The sequence below is a fragment of the Danio rerio genome, chromosome 25, assembly GCF_052040795.2.
Source record: "Danio rerio strain M-AB ecotype USA chromosome 25, GRCz13ab, whole genome shotgun sequence".
In the NCBI taxonomy this organism is placed as follows: Eukaryota; Metazoa; Chordata; class Actinopteri; order Cypriniformes; family Danionidae; genus Danio; species Danio rerio.
The window spans coordinates 1,820,952-1,839,368 of record NC_141045.1 but is presented as its reverse complement, the minus strand read 5'-3'; the positions used below and the strand labels follow the sequence as shown (position 1 = coordinate 1,839,368).

The following is an 18,417-nucleotide window of genomic DNA, read 5'->3' as shown; positions in this document are numbered from 1 at the left end:
GTTGTGTTTCAGATGGCAAGTTCACTAGAGGGTGCTGTTTACATTTTTGAAATTCATAATAGGTTACTGTGCGTTTTGTTGCATGTTTCAGATGACAAGTTTACTAGAGGGCGCTGTTTACTTTTTTGCTAATCTAAAATCCGTTGTATGAATCAAGTGTCAAATCCACTAGAGGGTGCTGTCTACATTTCATATCGTGAAATACGTTTGCTAATCATAATACGTTGCATAGTGTACGTTTTGTTGTGCGTTTTAAATGACAAATCCACTAGAGGGCGCTGCCTACATTTTTGCAAATCTGAAATGCGTTACTAAGTGTAAGTTTTGTTGTATATTTTGGATATCAAATCCACTAGAGGGCGCTGCCTTCATTTTTTCAAATCTTTTAAAATGTTTTTTTAAATATATGTTTAAGTATGCTTTTGCCGTTTCACAACACTGTAGGCTGAAGCATGTATTCCTAATGATCTGTGCTGGATTTTCCTCCCTCGCTGATGTAGTTACATTGAGCAGAAGTGACAGGTTAATGTGTTTTTCTGCAGTTCGATACTGGATGTGCTTCAAAATCAAGCCCCTATTGATGTTTTCATCCCTTGAGTGCTTCAGAACAGACTTTCTGTCCTTTTAAACACTAAACCACAATGCCACCCCAAAAGCAATTCAAGAAAAAAAAAACATTCAGACTCAACCTTCTGGAAAATCACACACACACACACACGCACACACACACACACACACACACACACACACACACACGCGCACACACACACACACAAACACATCTACGACTGCTTTTCTAAATGAAGGACATGAGAGAAAAATGTGTGAAAACCAGACGTAAACTTGAGACACACTTTAAGTTTCCATCACCTAAAATCACCATATGACTTCAAAATACTTTGTGATATAGAGCACAAGTCAAATGTGGAATGTTTTATGTTGTTTTTTTGTACTGCACAGTAGATTGAATACTTGAACCGTGTTTTCGTTGTAGTTATGGTTTAGTATATTGAGGAAAGTAAAATTAGAAATATTAAGAGGGATAACATTTGACCCAGATTTTCAACCTTGTAGCCTGGATAAGAGGTTTAAACAGTGGGTTTGGAATCGCATCATTCAGTTCAGTGACCTCTAATGGACATTTCATGAGTTATCAGACCCTATCAGATACATCTGGCCGAGACAAGCAGGATTTTTACAGATACTTGCAAGTTATTATTAAATTAAGGATGATAATGATGTGATCACAGTATTTTCGGATGCATGCATAAAAGAAGAAAACAAAAGGACTGGTGTCTAAATTGTATGACTGCATACAAAACTGTAGGATTCATTCATCAAATTACTTTTAAGAAATGGGAGAAAGATTCAGAGCAACAGATATTAGAGGAAGACTGGATATGATAAGTGTGTCACACGTGCAAATCCATAAACTCAAGAGCTTGGAGAGCATTTGCATGGAACTCCTAAACTGTCAGCATTGCGTACATGTACACTACCTGACAAAAGCGTTGTCGTGGATTCCAGTTGTAAGAGCAGCAAATAATAACTCGACTTCTGGTTGATGATGTGTAAAAATGTCAGAAGGTGGATTTCTCTGATGAATCATCTGCTGAACTGCATCCCAATCATCATAAAGACCTACTGCAACCCACATGGACCCAAGATTCACACCGAAATCAGTCATGTTTGGTAAAGGAAACATCATGGTTTGGGGTCTACATTCAGTATGGGGGCGTGCGAGAGATCTGCAGAGTGGAGGATCAACATCAACAGCCTGAGATATCAAGACATTTGTGCTGCCCATTACATTACAAACCACAGGAGAGGGACAATTCTCCAGCAGGATAGCGCTCCTGCTCATACTTCAGCCTCCACATCAAGGCTCCTGAAAGCAGAGAAGGTCAAGCTGCTCCAGGATTGGCCAGTCCAGTCTGTGTTTGCAACAGACAGGCTGACAGACAGACAGAGAGAAGCTAAGCTAAGCTAGGATCAGCATTCAGCCGTACATGTTTGACCTGGACACAGACCAAGCAGAGTGTACAAACTCATTTGTGTCTTTGTATAGTTTGTATAGTCTAGGTGTTCAAGTGCCGAGCTTGTACACCGAGACTGATAACCACACACACTGAATTAACTTTGACTAAGGCACCGAATGCGCCATGACATGGCACACTAGACACTCTCAGTCGCGCGGCAGAAACATGAAGTCTCCCGAATCGTTGCGCCACGCATTCCAGAACTCCAAACACAAGCCTCCACCAGGGCAAACACAACAGCGCCGCGGCCGCCGAGCCGCTGACTCGAAGCTCCGCCGCGTGCACCCCGACAGAAATCCACGCCCAGAACTCCGAAATGCACTGCGCCACGCAAAAGATACAAGTAATAATTCCGATTACAGCGATAATGTGGAGAATATTGATCTTGTGTTGAGCCCAATGAGCTTTTCATCAAAAAAATAAAGAGCGGGTGTTCCTTTAGTGATATGGCTTTGACTCACAGGCTGAAAATTCGGACGTGCAACAACAAACTGAGGATATGATCGTGACTCGAGGCTGTCAATCAATATTGGTGGGCGGGGGGGCCGCTCTCCTATGTAAAGTTGCGGTCGGTTTGAAAACCGCTCCAATTGGTCCACCGATTATATGTTGTTAAAATAAAAAAAAAGGACTAGGTGTGTTTATATCACCCCAATATGACGGTCTATACACTCTATACACTATATATATATATATATATATATATATATATATATATATATATATATATATATATACACATGTCTGTCCAAGCAGCTTGAAAAGTAGATGTTTCACCATAGGTGCCCTTTAAATCAAATACTTTTGGTGAGCAGCAGAAAAGCCATAACCCGAAAATGGTTTCAGGTTGATCCTCCAACAAGGGCTCAATGGATAGGGATTGTAAAGGAAATACACTGTGAGGAGAGACTGACGTTTAACCAATTTTTCTTAATCTTCATTTTCCAAAACACTAGTATTCAGCTTACGGTGACACATATAGGCTTCACTAGGGTAATTAGGGTAAAGTTAGGGTAATTAGGCAAGTCATTGTATAACAGTGTTTTGTTCTGGAGACAATCCAACACTAATATTGCTTAAGGGGGCTAATAATATTGACCTTAAAATGGCTTTAAAACAATTAAAAACAGCTTTTATTCTAGCCGAAATAAAACAAATAAGACTTTCTCCAGAAGAACAAATATTGTAGGAAATATTAATAAAATTCACAGGAGGACGAATTATTCTGTCTTTAACTGTAGTCTTAATCTTACAAAGAAACAGCAAGTAACACATCAAATTAGATTTGTTTCAGGCAGAATAACTAAAACATTGAGGACACACAGCGAGCCCAATGCTCTGAGGGCATGTTGTTTATCTTGTGGAACAAATAAATCTGAATGTGTACAGCGATGTCTCACTGCTCGAGGCAACAGCAGAGCATCAGGGCACCTCTGATAGATATATGTGCATACAAATGGAGGTATCAGCAAGTTAAAGTTCACTGTCTGGGAGGCAGAAAAGTTTGACGGAGATGAGAGGAGTCTGAGATGATATGCAGTTTCAGAGAGAGCATCAATATCTCTCCACGGCACAACGAGAATAGCAACAGGCATTCGCAACATCGCTCAAAACGGCAGAAATCCTGACACAGGCCATTCTTTATGCTTTAGTTTTCCATCTTTCTAGCTGAATGTCTCGAGTAATAAATGCTATATGAGTAGGCGCACAGGAAATCTACAACCAAAAATGTGCAGATTTACACAGATTTTTTTAGTGCATCACTTAATCCTTATTTACTTTATTTAAATATTCTAATATTTTAATGCATTCATGAAATATAGGCACAACATTATAGAGTACTGCGATTAGGGATTGAGTTGTTTGATTGACAGGTTTTTGATAATTTAATATTTAAATATGCATATATGTAAAAAAAAGTGACTATATATTTATTTAAAAAATAATGATCTGTATAAAATACAATTTAAAGGTTTGTGAATTTTTAATTGCAGATCTGAAATACATTACTTAGTGTATGTTACTTAGTGTATTTTATTAATCTGAAATACGTTACTTAATGTACGCTTGGTTATATAATTCAGATGACAAATTCACTAGAGGGCGCTGTCTACATTTTATGACTCTGAAATACGCTTCTTAATGTACGTTTGGTTATATAATTCAGATGACAAATTCACTAGAGGGCGCTGTCTACATTTTATGACTGAAATACGCGACTTAATGTACGTTTGGTTATATAATTCAGATGACAAATTCACTAGAGGGCGCTATCTACATTTTATAACCCTGAAATACATTACTTACGGTACGTTTGGTTACATAATTCAGATGACAAATTCACTAGAGGGCGCTGTCTACATTTTATGACTGAAATACGCTTCTTAATGTACGTTTGGTTATATAATTCAGATGACAAATTCACTAGAGGGCGCTGTCTACATTTTATGACTGAAATACGCTTCTTAATGTACGTTTGGTTATATAATTCAGATGACAAATTCACTAGAGGGCGCTGTCTACATTTTATGACTCTGAAATACGCTTCTTAATGTACGTTTGGTTATATAATTCAGATGACAAATTCACTAGAGGGCGCTGTCTACATTTTATGACTGAAATACGCGACTTAATGTACGTTTGGTTATATAATTCAGATGACAAATTCACTAGAGGGCGCTATCTACATTTTATAACCCTGAAATACATTACTTACGGTACGTTTGGTTACATAATTCAGATGACAAATTCACTAGAGGGCGCTGTCTACATTTTATGACTGAAATACGCTTCTTAATGTACGTTTGGTTATATAATTCAGATGACAAATTCACTAGAGGGCGCTGTCTACATTTTATGACTGAAATACGCTTCTTAATGTACGTTTGGTTATATAATTCAGATGACAAATTCACTAGAGGGCGCTGTCTACATTTTATGACTCTGAAATACGCTTCTTAATGTACGTTTGGTTATATAATTCAGATGACAAATTCACTAGAGGGCGCTGTCTACATTTTATGACTCTGAAATACGCTTCTTAATGTACGTTTGGTTGCATAATTCAGATGACAAATTCACTAGAGGGCGCTGTCTACATTTTATGACTCTGAAATACGCTTCTTAATGTACGTTTGGTTATATAATTCAGATGACAAATTCACTAGAGGGCGCTGTCTACATTTTATAACCCTGAAATACATTACTTACGGTACGTTTGGTTACATAATTCAGATGACAAATTCACTAGAGGGCGCTGTCTACAATTTATGACTCTGAAATACGTTACTTAATGTATGTTTGGTAATATATTTCAGATGACAAATTCACTAGAGGGCGCTGTCTACATTTTATGACTCTGAAATACGCTTCTTAATGTACGTTTGGTTATATAATTCAGATGACAAATTCACTAGAGGGCGCTGTCTACATTTTATGACTGAAATACGTTACTTAATGTACGTTTGGTTACATAATTCAGATGACAAATTCACTAGAGGGCGCTGTCTACATTTTATGACTGAAATACGTTACTTAATGTACGTTTGGTTACATAATTCAGATGACAAATTCACTAGAGGGCGCTGTCTACATTTTATGACTCTGAAATACGCTTCTTAATGTACGTTTGGTTACATAATTCAGATGACAAATTCACTAGAGGGCGCTGTCTACATTTTATGACTCTACTTTTGACGTTACTTACGGTACGTTTAAGTACATCTTGACACAGGTCATTCATTTTTTAGTATTCCATCTTCTAGGACAGAAGCTGAATGTCTCGAGTAATAAATGCTATATGAGTAGGCTCACATGAAATCTACAAGAAAAAATGTGCAGATTTACACAGATTTTCATCCAATCTGTTTATTTACATATGCAAATGTGTGTAATTAAATATTTATATTTAGTTTTAATATTAATTTCAGTGATATTATTAACTATTATGCAAACATTTGCATCATTTATTAACAGTTCAGCTTGTAAAGTCATATTTTCAGTTTTTTAGTAGATAAGAGACTTGCTTTGTTTACCAGATAAGAGGTGGATCTAATTGCATTTGCATTTTAAATCTTAAATAAAAGGTATTTTATTTCTGTCTAAAACAGAAGCTGAACGTCTCAAGTAATGAATGCTATATGTGTTTATTTAGTGTGCTTAGCAAAGTGAGCGATTCTTCACACAGAGAAACAATTAAATGTGCAATTAAGCAGAAAGTCTATGCAAATGCTGAGTGATTTCTGTAATGAAGCAAGCAGCAGGAATCAGCCCTGCGTAATGTTTTCTGGATGGTGATGTCATGGTTTCACATCGGGTGTCAGTGCAAAATAACTCAATTTGCTGCTCCATCAGTCCAATTAGCTTCAGCGCTGAGAGGCGAGTATTAACCAGGAATTATCATGATTATTTCCTCCAGTCGTAATGACGGGCTATTCCTCAGCATGTTGCTTAATTATTGAAGTCAAACTCCATCATGCTTCTGTAATAGTCATTTACTCAGTGTTGGTTCCATTATAGAGGGTCAATAGTTGTGTTTACGTTCAAAGATGTGAACTAGATTCATGCACAAAGCACATTCACTTCACATCAGGATGGAAATCCGCTATTGACGGCATTCGTTCAAAAACACTGAATAATATGTAAAAAATAAATCAAGAAATTTGCTTTATGGTTCACTTACTAAAATCCAATACACTGTAAAAGGAATTATTTCATTTACTAGTGAGTAAACCCATTGCTTTAAAAGCAACAGGTTGACTTGACTTGGAACTTGCAATTGTTAAGTTGATTTAACTTAATTTCACATGGGTGTCACGGTGGTGCAGTGAGTAACACAATCACCTCACAGCAAGAATGTCGCTGGTTTGAGGCTCAGCTGGGTCAGTTGGCTTTTCGGTGTGGAGTTTGCATGTTCTTCCCGTGTTGGCGTGGGTTTCCTCCGGGTGCTCCTGTTTCCCCCCACAGTCCAAACACATGTGTTGTAGGTAAATTGGGTATAAGCTAAACTGGCCGTATAGTGTGTATGAATAAGTGCATGTGGATGTTTGCCAGTGACGGGTTGACGTTGGAGGGGAATCCGCTGCGTAAAATATGCTGGAATAGTTTTTGTTCATTCCGCTGTGGCGACCCCTGATTAATAAAGGGACTAAGGCGAAAAGAAATGAATGAATGAGTTATGCACATATTTTGTTTACTTTGTTTTTGTGACAAAAGCTTTACTCACTTATTCTGAGTAAACTCAACTAATCGCTTTAAAAACAACCGCTTTACTAACTTATTCTGAGTAAACTCAACTAATCGCTTTAAAAACAACCGCTTTACTCACTTATTCTGAGTAAACTCAACTAATCGCTTTAAAAACAACCGCTTTACTCACTTATTTTAGGTAAACTCAACTAATCGCTTTAAAAACAACCGCTTTACTCACTTATTTTAGGTAAACTCAACTAATCGCTTTAAAAACAACCGCTTTACTCACTTATTTAAGGTAAACTCAACTAATCACTTTAAAAACAACCGCTTTACTCACTTATTTTAGGTAAACTCAACTAATCGCTTTAAAAACAACCGCTTTCTCACTTATTTTAGGTAAACTCAACTAATCGCTTTAAAAACAACCGCTTTACTCACTTATTTTAGGTAAACTCAACTAATCGCTTTAAAAACAACCGCTTTACTCACTTATTCTGAGTAAACTCAACTAATCGCTTTAAAAACAACCGCTTTACTCACTTATTTTAGGTAACCTCAACTAATCGCTTTAAAAACAACCGCTTTACTCACTTATTTTAGGTAAGCTCAACTAATCGCTTTAAAAACAACCGCTTTACTCACTTATTTTAAGTAAACTCAACTAATCGCTTTAAAAACAACCGCTTTACTCACTTATTTTAGGTAAACTCAACTAATCGCTTTAAAAACAACCGCTTTACTCACTTATTTTAAGTAAACTCAACTAATCGCTTTAAAAACAACCGCTTTACTCACTTATTTTAGGTAAACTCAACTAATCGCTTTAAAAACAACCGCTTTACTCACTTATTCTGAGTAAACTCAACTAATCGCTTTAAAAACAACCGCTTTACTCACTTATTTTAGGTAACCTCAACTAATCGCTTTTAAAACAACCGCTTTACTCACTTATTTTAGGTAAGCTCAACTAATCGCTTTAAAAACAACCGCTTTACTCACTTATTCTGAGTAAACTCAACTAATCGCTTTAAAAACAACCGCTTTACTCCCTTATTCTGAGTAAACTCAACTAATCGCTTTAAAAACAACCGCTTTACTCACTTATTTTAGGTAAACTCAACTAATCGCTTTAAAAACAACCGCTTTACTCACTTATTTTAGGTAAACTCAACTAATCGCTTTAAAAACAACCGCTTTACTCACTTATTTTAGGTAAACTCAACTAATCGCTTTAAAAACAACCGCTTTACTCACTTATTCTGAGTAAACTCAACTAATCGCTTTAAAAACAACCGCTTTACTCACTTATTTTAGGTAACCTCAACTAATCGCTTTAAAAACAACCGCTTTACTCACTTATTTTAGGTAAGCTCAACTAATCGCTTTAAAAACAACCGCTTTACTCACTTATTTTAAGTAAACTCAACTAATCGCTTTAAAAACAACCGCTTTACTCACTTATTTTAGGTAAACTCAACTAATCGCTTTAAAAACAACCGCTTTACTCACTTATTCTGAGTAAACTCAACTAATCGCTTTAAAAACAACCGCTTTACTCACTTATTTTAGGTAACCTCAACTAATCGCTTTAAAAACAACCGCTTTACTCACTTATTTTAGGTAAGCTCAACTAATCGCTTTAAAAACAACCGCTTTACTCACTTATTTTAAGTAAACTCAACTAATCGCTTTAAAAACAACCGCTTTACTCGCTTATTTTAGGTAAGCTCAACTAATCGCTTTAAAAACAACCGCTTTACTCACTTATTTTAGGTAAGCTCAACTAATCGCTTTAAAAACAACCGCTTTACTCACTTATTTTAGGTAAACTCAACTAATCGCTTTAAAAACAACCGCTTTACTCACTTATTTTTGGTAAACTCAACTAATCACTTTAAAAACAACCGCTTTACTCGCTTATTTTAGGTAAACTCAACTAATCGCGTTAAAAACAACCGCTTTACTCACTTATTCTGAGTAAACTCAACTAATCGCTTTTAAAACAACCGCTTTACTCACTTATTTTAGGTAAACTCAACTAATCGCTTTAAAAACAACCGCTTTACTCACTTATTCTGAGTAAACTCAACTAATCGCTTTAAAAACAACCGCTTTACTCACTTATTTTAGGTAAACTCAACTAATCGCTTTAAAAACAACCGCTTTACTCACTTATTTTAGGTAAACTCAACTAATCGCTTTAAAAACAACCGCTTTACTCACTTATTCTGAGTAAACTCAACTAATCGCTTTTAAAACAACCGCTTTACTCACTTATTTTAGGTAAACTCAACTAATCGCTTTAAAAACAACCGCTTTACTCACTTATTCTGAGTAAACTCAACTAATCGCTTTAAAAACAACCGCTTTACTCACTTATTTTAGGTAAACTCAACTAATCGCTTTAAAAACAACCGCTTTACTCACTTATTCTGAGTAAACTCAACTAATCGCTTTAAAAACAACCGCTTTACTCACTTATTTTAAGTAAACTCAACTAATCGCTTTAAAAACAACCGCTTTACTCACTTATTCTGAGTAAACTCAACTAATCGCTTTAAAAACAACCGCTTTACTCCCTTATTCTGAGTAAACTCAACTAATCGCTTTAAAAACAACCGCTTTACTCACTTATTCTGAGTAAACTCAACTAATCGCTTTAAAAACAACCGCTTTACTCACTTATTCTGAGTAAACTCAACTAATCGCTTTAAAAACAACCGCTTTACTCACTTATTCTGAGTAAACTCAACTAATCGCTTTAAAAACAACCGCTTTACTCCCTTATTCTGAGTAAACTCAACTAATCGCTTTAAAAACAACCGCTTTACTCCCTTATTCTTAGTTAACTCAACTAATCACTTTAAAAGCAACAAGTTTGCGCACTTGTTTTAAGTAACTACTTAACTAATTATTTTTTAACATTGTATATACTCTTCATTGGTATACTCAGGTCTATCAGGTGAATGTGAATTAAACATTGGTCTATTTGTCACTCTTAATATCTCAAATATACTGTATGTTTTATTCAGTGTCCGGCTGAAGCAGCTCTGATGTGACATTTTAAAAGCCGAAGCTCTCGGATGTTTCCAGTTCAGAGCAGAGTTCATCAAAGTTCATTAAACTGTACAGTACACCAGCACACTGCAAACAAAAAAAAAATGCTTTTCTTACTTAGAGTTTATCTTTATTCTAGTCCAAATATCTAAAACAAATGTAAATAATAATAAATATTGTCTTTTTTTCAGAAATAATTAGTCAAAATTAAGTGATTTTTTTTTCTTAAAACCATCAGAATAATCTGCCAAATCTGTGTTATATAAAAATAAATAAACTTTTTTTTTCAGTTCAGATTAAATTATATTAATAAAAATACTCAATATGTTACTCTCTGAACCGTATTTCCTAAGTTGTTTTTATGCTGAGATGTTTTAACCCATAGTTGGATCAAATGGGCAAACTTAACAGCTGGATTTTTATCAATTAAATTTAAGTTACACATTTTAACCCAGTTGGGTTAACAGTTGGGTTTGTCCATATCAGTGACCCAGTAAAGAACCTTACATAGTGTAAGTACATAACATAGGTTTTTGAATATTATATATGTAGTGCAGTTCTGTCTGTTCCTCGAATCTGATTGGCTGATAGCCGTGAGATATATAAGTAACATCAGCACCCGTACAGTCTGTTTACCCTTTATGTATTACTCCGCCCACATACAGCCTTTCATGTCACGTTCAGCCTTATAATCTTAAAATGTTAGCAAAATCAGCTGCTTTGTCATTACTTTAGACAGAGTCATTAAAACACTAGCTCTAAAGTGACGTTGGTGAATTAGTAACGGCTTCTGCTGTTATTTTGACATCAGCTGCAGATGTGAATGAATGGTATAAGAAAGTAGTTCCTAATAAAAAGGGGTTTTTAGACTCTCCGTGTTTGATTTTCTTATTTATATACACGATTGTGCCGTCAAACTGTTGTATAAATGAAATATCACACTTGTTGCAGTGCAATGTGGCTGTATATCAGCACTGGTGGGACACTAAGGCACTCGGCCTACGACCTCGTATCAATGCACGCCTCCCACCACTGCTGATATACAGCCGTATTGCACTGCTACGACTGTGATACACACACACACACACACACACACACACACACACACACACACACACTGTAAAGACAGATATATTTTTAAAAAAACAATGTTTTTTTACTCATCATTGAATGAACTTTCCAAGCGTACACTCTTTAATGCTGAGTTATTTCAACTCAAACTTGTTCATTTACCCCAAATTGGGTTGAAATGACCCAGCTTTTATTTGAACGCATATCAATGCAGCAGTTAATCTAAAAAAATAATTTAACGGCCTCAAAGTGCCCTCAGATCTATGTTACACATTTTTATCCATATTACGATCATTTTATATATTTAATACACCACAGGTCTGCTGAATACTTGATTCTGATTGGCTGATGATCACTCTGAGGTGTTTGGCTAATGTCAGATAAACACAGCTAAAGTAGTTCCGGCAGGTTTAGAGTGCATTACAGCTCCATATCACTCCGCTGGATGTTATTTCACAGCTACAACAGTCAAACATCACATCAGAAGGCTTTGGAGGAGATGTGGAGGACACTAGCGCTGCACACTGAAAACAATCCTGACTAATAAACTGTCAAACACAACACCTGGAGTTAGTGCTGGGAGTTGGAGTATAAGCAGGATAATTGCATCAATTACATCTCTTTACCACATCACCACCTAGGGTGTGCATTATTTTCTAATAATTCAACAGACCAAAGGCAATTATTCCTTACATAATCAGTGACGAGGAGCTGAGTTGTCCCTGATTGAACCCAACGCTCTTTGATCTTCGTCTTTGATCCTCGTCTGATTGAATCTCCGCCGGTTTTGGGCTGATTCTGTGTTCTTGATTAGACTCGGTCAGGACTCTCGGAGGTTACAGAGAAGAGAAAAAAACAATCTCTGCCTCTCCTAACTGTGCATCACAGATAAACCGGCTTCAGTCAGCGCTAAAAAAACACAACTGACTTACACCTTGTCCAAACTACAAGCAACACGACAATATTCCAGTGACAAGCAATTTGTCTGTCTGCACCAAACGCAACAGAAAAAATAAAACTCTATAACCATTAAATTTCAGCTACTCCTGACAAAATGGGAAACGCTTTTAATCTAATTGATGCATATTAAACCTCTTTAAAGTACAACTGAAATCAAATCCAACCATGTTGATTTAGTTTGCTCACATTGTTTGGGCTCTATTTTGACAGTCTATGCGCAGGGCGCAAACGCTTTCAGGGCGTGTCAGAACGCATTTTTGCTAATTTAAGGACGGGAAATCTGCTTTGCGCCACGGCGCATGTTCTAAAAGGGTTGAGTTTATTTTCTTAATGAGTTATAGGTGTGTTTTGAGAATAAACCAATCAGAGTCTCATCTCCCATTACTTTTAAGAGCCAGCTGCGTCACGCCATAAGCGCACATGACGTAAAGTAAGTTCACTTTCGCTTTTGCTCTCGTGTATAGGGAAACCTTCCCGCACAGACATCAATTAGCCTATAAATAATTAATTTAGTTTGTTAAGCGCAAAGATTTGTTTCAAAACTATTTCTAGATTCAGTTCTAATTTCCAGCAAACGAATAAATGAACAATAATAACAAAGTGAGCTCAAAATACTGAGTTATTTCCAAATACACCTGCCATGCCCCATATGGTCTAAAACCTGACAGGTGGACAAATCTAAGATTGTTTTTAATAAAACAAATATAAATATGGATATAATAAATAATACTGCTAATAATAACAACATTATACAAAAGCAAATTGAATGAACTGAAAAAGCCTCCTGAGATGAAGAAAGTATGCTAGCAATGGTTTTTAAATCTTCATGTAGGCTAGAAATTAATATGTTTTGTAATATTTTAATCATTTATATCCTATATATATCCTTATTATATATATCCTTAATATATTTTATCTTTTTCATATGTAAAGATATTTGCGTATTGCTCTGCATCTTGTGTGTAGTGTGTAAGCCAGGTGCACTTTGCGCCAGACAATAGACCGACTTTGTTCTGGTCTAAAGATCAGACTATTTACAGTTTCTCAAAATAGCAACGCGCCAAAACACGCCTGCTTTTTTAGAGCAGAACGCCTATGGGAGCACATTTGAGCGCAAATGCATTTGCTATTTAAACAATGTGGCGCAACACCTCAAAATGATCCTTGCGCCAAGCTGAAAGTAGCAAAAGACTATTGCGCCGCGCCTTGCGCCACATTGCGCCGGGTGTATGATAGAGCCCTTAGTTTTGTGGTGAACAGTTCATCTGTGCATGTCATTAAGAAAAATAATAGTTTGCCTTTCTAATCTAAAATTAAAATCTGAAAATGCACCTCCTGTTTGTTTTCAGTTATATTCTCAGATTACGGGATTTTGAGGTGTTGGGCGTGGCTAACATATATAACCACGCCCTTCCAACTATCAGTTTTGACAACTAACAGAAAGGATGAGGAGGAGGAGGGAGTCTGTTAGGTTGTAACAACCCTCCTCCTATCCTTTTCCCCATCTTTTTGAATGAAATTCTTACTACAGCCAATCAGCTCTCAGTATAAAAACAAGCCATGCCCACTCATTTAATATTTAGTTTCTCTAGGAACTGCATCACAATACGAAAAACGCAACTTCCAGTTTGTTTGGACTTTAATAATAGGCTACTGAGTGAATGATGTTGAGGGTTTGCACTGAATCACATTTCTGACTTTAATCTTCAAACCGTTTGCTAGTTATTTGATTTTCAAGATCTGAGGTAATCTTCTGCTGGATTTTGTAGTACAGCAATAGATGTCACATAGAATGTTATTTAAGCTCACATTGGTAGCATTTAACACTGAATAAAGCACATAATCAGTACCTGAGGTGATCATTGCAATGCTGCGTTCACTCCAGATCCGGATGAATTAATTTCAATTCAGCTTTATTTGTAAAGCGCTTTTACAATGTAGATTGTGTCAAAGCAGCTTCACATAGAAGATCATAGTAAATGTAAACAGTGTAGTTCAGCTTTCAGAGTTTAAGTTTAGTTCAGCTCACTTCAGTGTGGTTTAATATTCACTGCTGAGAGTCCAAACACTGAAGAGCAAATCCATCCATGCGCAGCTCTACAGATCCTGAACCATGCAAGCCAGTGGCGACAGCGGCGAGGAAAAAACTTCACCAATTGGCAAAATTAAAGAATTAAAAAAACCTGGAGCAAGTACATAGTAGTAAAGGACACTTAATATAAAGTGGAACCAAAATATCTAATAAGATATTAAAATAACTTAACTGTTTAGTCATTTAAAATGTTGTTTATTAAAAAAAAGATATACTATTGCACATGTTTAGTTTCAGGAATGAATCAATTGTATTTATACAGTACTTATTAATATCCAGTATGGAGAGCGACTCATACTCTTATAGTGTGCTTAGCTTGAATATTTGCTGCTTTTTTTCTGCATTATCCTTCCTAACCACAGAATAAACTACTTTAGTAGCCATTATTTAGCAGTGAATCAGAGTTTATTGAGGCAAACCCTGTATTTAATGGTGAGCTGTGCTTTCCCCATACTGAAGTGCTGCTGATCTACATGGCTGAATATAATGCTTCATTAAAGATCATTCAAAAAGAAGCTAATTACAAAAGCGTCAAGTGTCCCCGGTGAGTGATTGAACTGAAGGACTGTAATTACAGCAGATATCAGACGCTCTCGGTGGATTCAGACGCTTTGTAATCGATCTCTTTCAACTAATATTTCCGCAAATATGTTTATGAATGGATAATCCTGGAATCTCTCGTTCTGGCGGGAACACGTGACGCTGAAAGAGCGCCAACATCATCCCTGCGGTAAAAATATCCCAAATCTAATCCATCCTTGTTGAAAAATCCAGCTTAAACCAGCCTAGGCAGGTTGGCTGGTTTTAGCTGGTCTACCAGACTGGTTTTAGAGGGGTTTTGGCCACTTCCAGACTGGTTTCGAGCCATTTCCAGCCTGGTCTTAGCTGGTCAGGCTGGGAGATGACCAGCTAAAACCACCTTGGCCAGCCTAGCCAAGCTGGGAGTCCAGCCAAAACCAGCTATATCCAGCTTAAACCAGTCTGGTCAAGCTGGTTTTAGCTGGATATGGCTGGTCATTTTTCAGCCTGACCAGCTAAGACCAGGGTGGAAATGGCTGGAAACCAGCCTGGAAATGGCCAAAACCCTTCTAAAACCAGGCTGGTCGACCAGCTAAATCCAGCCAACGAGCCTAGGCTGGTTTAAGCTGAATTTTTCAGCAGGGATATGTAGGAATCAATTGACTTGATTCAAAGAATTGATTTCTCACTGTTGTTACGATTCTTTATCGAGTACAAAATGTCCGTAAATTATCAGTTTTCTGTATTTTGTGATTTATGTTTTTATTCTTACCCATTTATTTATGCGTTTAAATTGCATTATGGGAGGTTGATCTTTATTCCAACAACTTTTAACCTCGAAATGTTTGATAAAAGTGACATTTATGAACATGTTTAATAGTGTGCAGTGCTATACTGTCTGGGTTGGTGTTGTATATTACTCTACAGAAACTTTGTAATACACTGCAGCACATTTTCTGTTATTTTACAGACTTATTTCTCTAGATATTATTTTATATATGTTATATTATTTCAAATTATATTAAAATGTCACTAAAGTCACTTTATTAAACTGTAGAGTTGAATTTTTAGCATCAAAAGTCAACAGAGCAGTGATCGACATCCCATAAGGCAATTTGCAACCGGAAATAAACCCAAAACACTTGTGAATCACAAAATACAGACACTGGTAACTGTTTTTACAGTGTAGCCTAAATAAAAGAAAGCTCGATCAAGTGTTCAGCAATGAGTTATGGATGAATTAAGCAGCCAATTTATTATTATTAATACTCTCATGCACAGAAATGAGAGAAAACCTGTGCAGAAAAACAATTAATGCAAGAAAATACAAATCACATCCTAGAGCAGTCCAAGATTATTAATGTACAAAACATAATTACAAGAGTAAATGCCAAAACAAGCATTATAATGACCTGCCTGCTGTCAATTTTACTTTATTTTCCCAACATAGCTTTTGTAAAGTAATAAACATTATTAACACAAGACAGACTTACTGAATTTTCCACTGATGTTTACATTATTTAGTCTTATTATTTAGAAAATAAATGCATGACTCAGGAAATATGAACAATGAACTGCAATGCACCAAAACTTATTTGTTCATAATAATAATCAGTTTATTTATTAATTTATTTGTTTGTTTATTTATTTATTTGTTTGTTTATTTTAGTTATTCATTTGTTTGTTTATTTTATTTATTCATTTATTTATTTAGTTATTTGTTTATTTTATTTATTTATTTAGTTTTTGTTTATTTTATTTATTTATTTTATTTATTTGTTTGTTTATTTATTTTATTCATTTATTTATTTGTTTATTTTATTTGCTTATTTATTTATTTATTTATTTGTTTATTTTATTTTGTTTATTTTATTTATTTGTTTGTTTATTTAATTTAAGAATTTGATTGTTCATTTTATTTATTTGTTTGTTTGTTTGTTTGTTTTATTTATTTATTTATTTATTTATTTATTTATTTATTTATTTATTTATTTATTCATTTATTCATTCATTCATTCATTATTTCCCCCCATGTATAAGCCTTTATTAAAGTTTGCAAAATACATTTTCTGAAAAACAAATATGACTGCCCTGTGGGATTTAGCTGATGTTTGGATGATTAACATGGTAGGACAGAAATACTGATGAGAAACAAACACACAGTGTTCTGTTTCAGATGTGGCGTTTGTGCTTTCATAACTCTGGGATGTCTCTGTAATAGATAAAGCTCAAGCAAGAACAACAAATATGACAGAAAACACTGAAAGAAATGCATTTTTGTGTCTCGTTCAGGTCAGGTCGTCCTCTGGAGGATCAGATTTCCAGACGAGGTCAAATCATTCACAGCATCAGGAGCGTCTCATTATGACTGAAACACATCTCCTCCTATCCCATAAGCCCCTGCTGGGTTTTTTCAGTGAGTGCGCAGAAGCTGCTCATTTCCTTTCGCAGATTAGCTGTGTGTGATTTACATCTTTTCCCACTCTGAGATCTGTCATATTGAAGCAGGAAGTAAACGTTGCTTTCCTGTTCAGATTGCTGTTGTGTTTATTGTGTTCCCATTGAGTAATGAGTGTGTTTCTCTGCCTGAATTCAGTGATGTTTGAAATATTGTTGTCAAGCATAACTAGTTCTCATACTGCTCATAATTTACCTTGTAAAGGATTCAAACATATGTCAAAGATGCCAAAAGGATAAAACATGTCTCATGTAAAAAGAAGAGAAAAGTTTAAGTAATAGACGAATGATGTATGTGGCAATGAGGTGGGAAAATAATAAGCTTGTGCTTCATCCCACTCCATTTTCGACCATGTTGAAATGTATTTTTTGTTTATTATATTTTGATATTTTGTTAGAAAATAAATAAATTAAATAAAAAAAAAGCTAATTTTAAATATCAGTATCATTACCTGTGAATTTCAAAAGTGACTACAAAGTGCAAGACATCTTAGCAACCATTCTAACAACAACCTGTCAATCACCCTACATCTTAGCAACAACCTGTCAATCACTCTACATAGTTCGTTGATTTGCCGTTTCTTAAATCCGTCATCCCAACAAACATTCACAAACTGCATCGCAAACTGGTTCGCTTGCAACTACACCTCTCGAGCTGTAGTTAGACGCAGAGCTGCTGGCTGTGTTCTATTCCCCCGTTATCCCCCCTATGCCCTTTTCATTTAGAACATACCAACATTTACACACTGAAAAAAAAATTTCAAAGATGATTCCTTAGATTTACTAAAAACAACTAAGTTAAGTGGTTGTAAACAATTTATTTGGGCTGATATTAAATAAAAAAATTAAGTTGAACATTACTAAATATAATTTATTTGTTTAAATTAAACCCATATAAATTGTTTGCAACTACTTTGCAGACATCATTTTTTTCAGTGCACTTGGAATGATTTTTTAAAAAACACTAAGGTGTAATTTGCATTAAAAGTATTTTAACAGTTCAGTTTTAGCAATCTCCATATTGACAAT

At 35.5% G+C, this 18,417-nt stretch overlaps 1 long non-coding RNA gene across 1 annotated transcript in view; it reads left to right on the top strand.

Moving 5' to 3' along the window:
- Positions 1-17,306, top strand: part of LOC147837622 (uncharacterized) — an 81,338-nt gene extending 64,032 nt beyond the window's left edge. Inside the window, exon 3 of the long non-coding RNA XR_015526119.1 lies at positions 17,224-17,306. This is a non-coding gene — a long non-coding RNA (uncharacterized LOC147837622). The remainder of the gene's footprint in view (positions 1-17,223) is intronic.
- Positions 17,307-18,417: the final 1,111 nt, after the last annotated feature.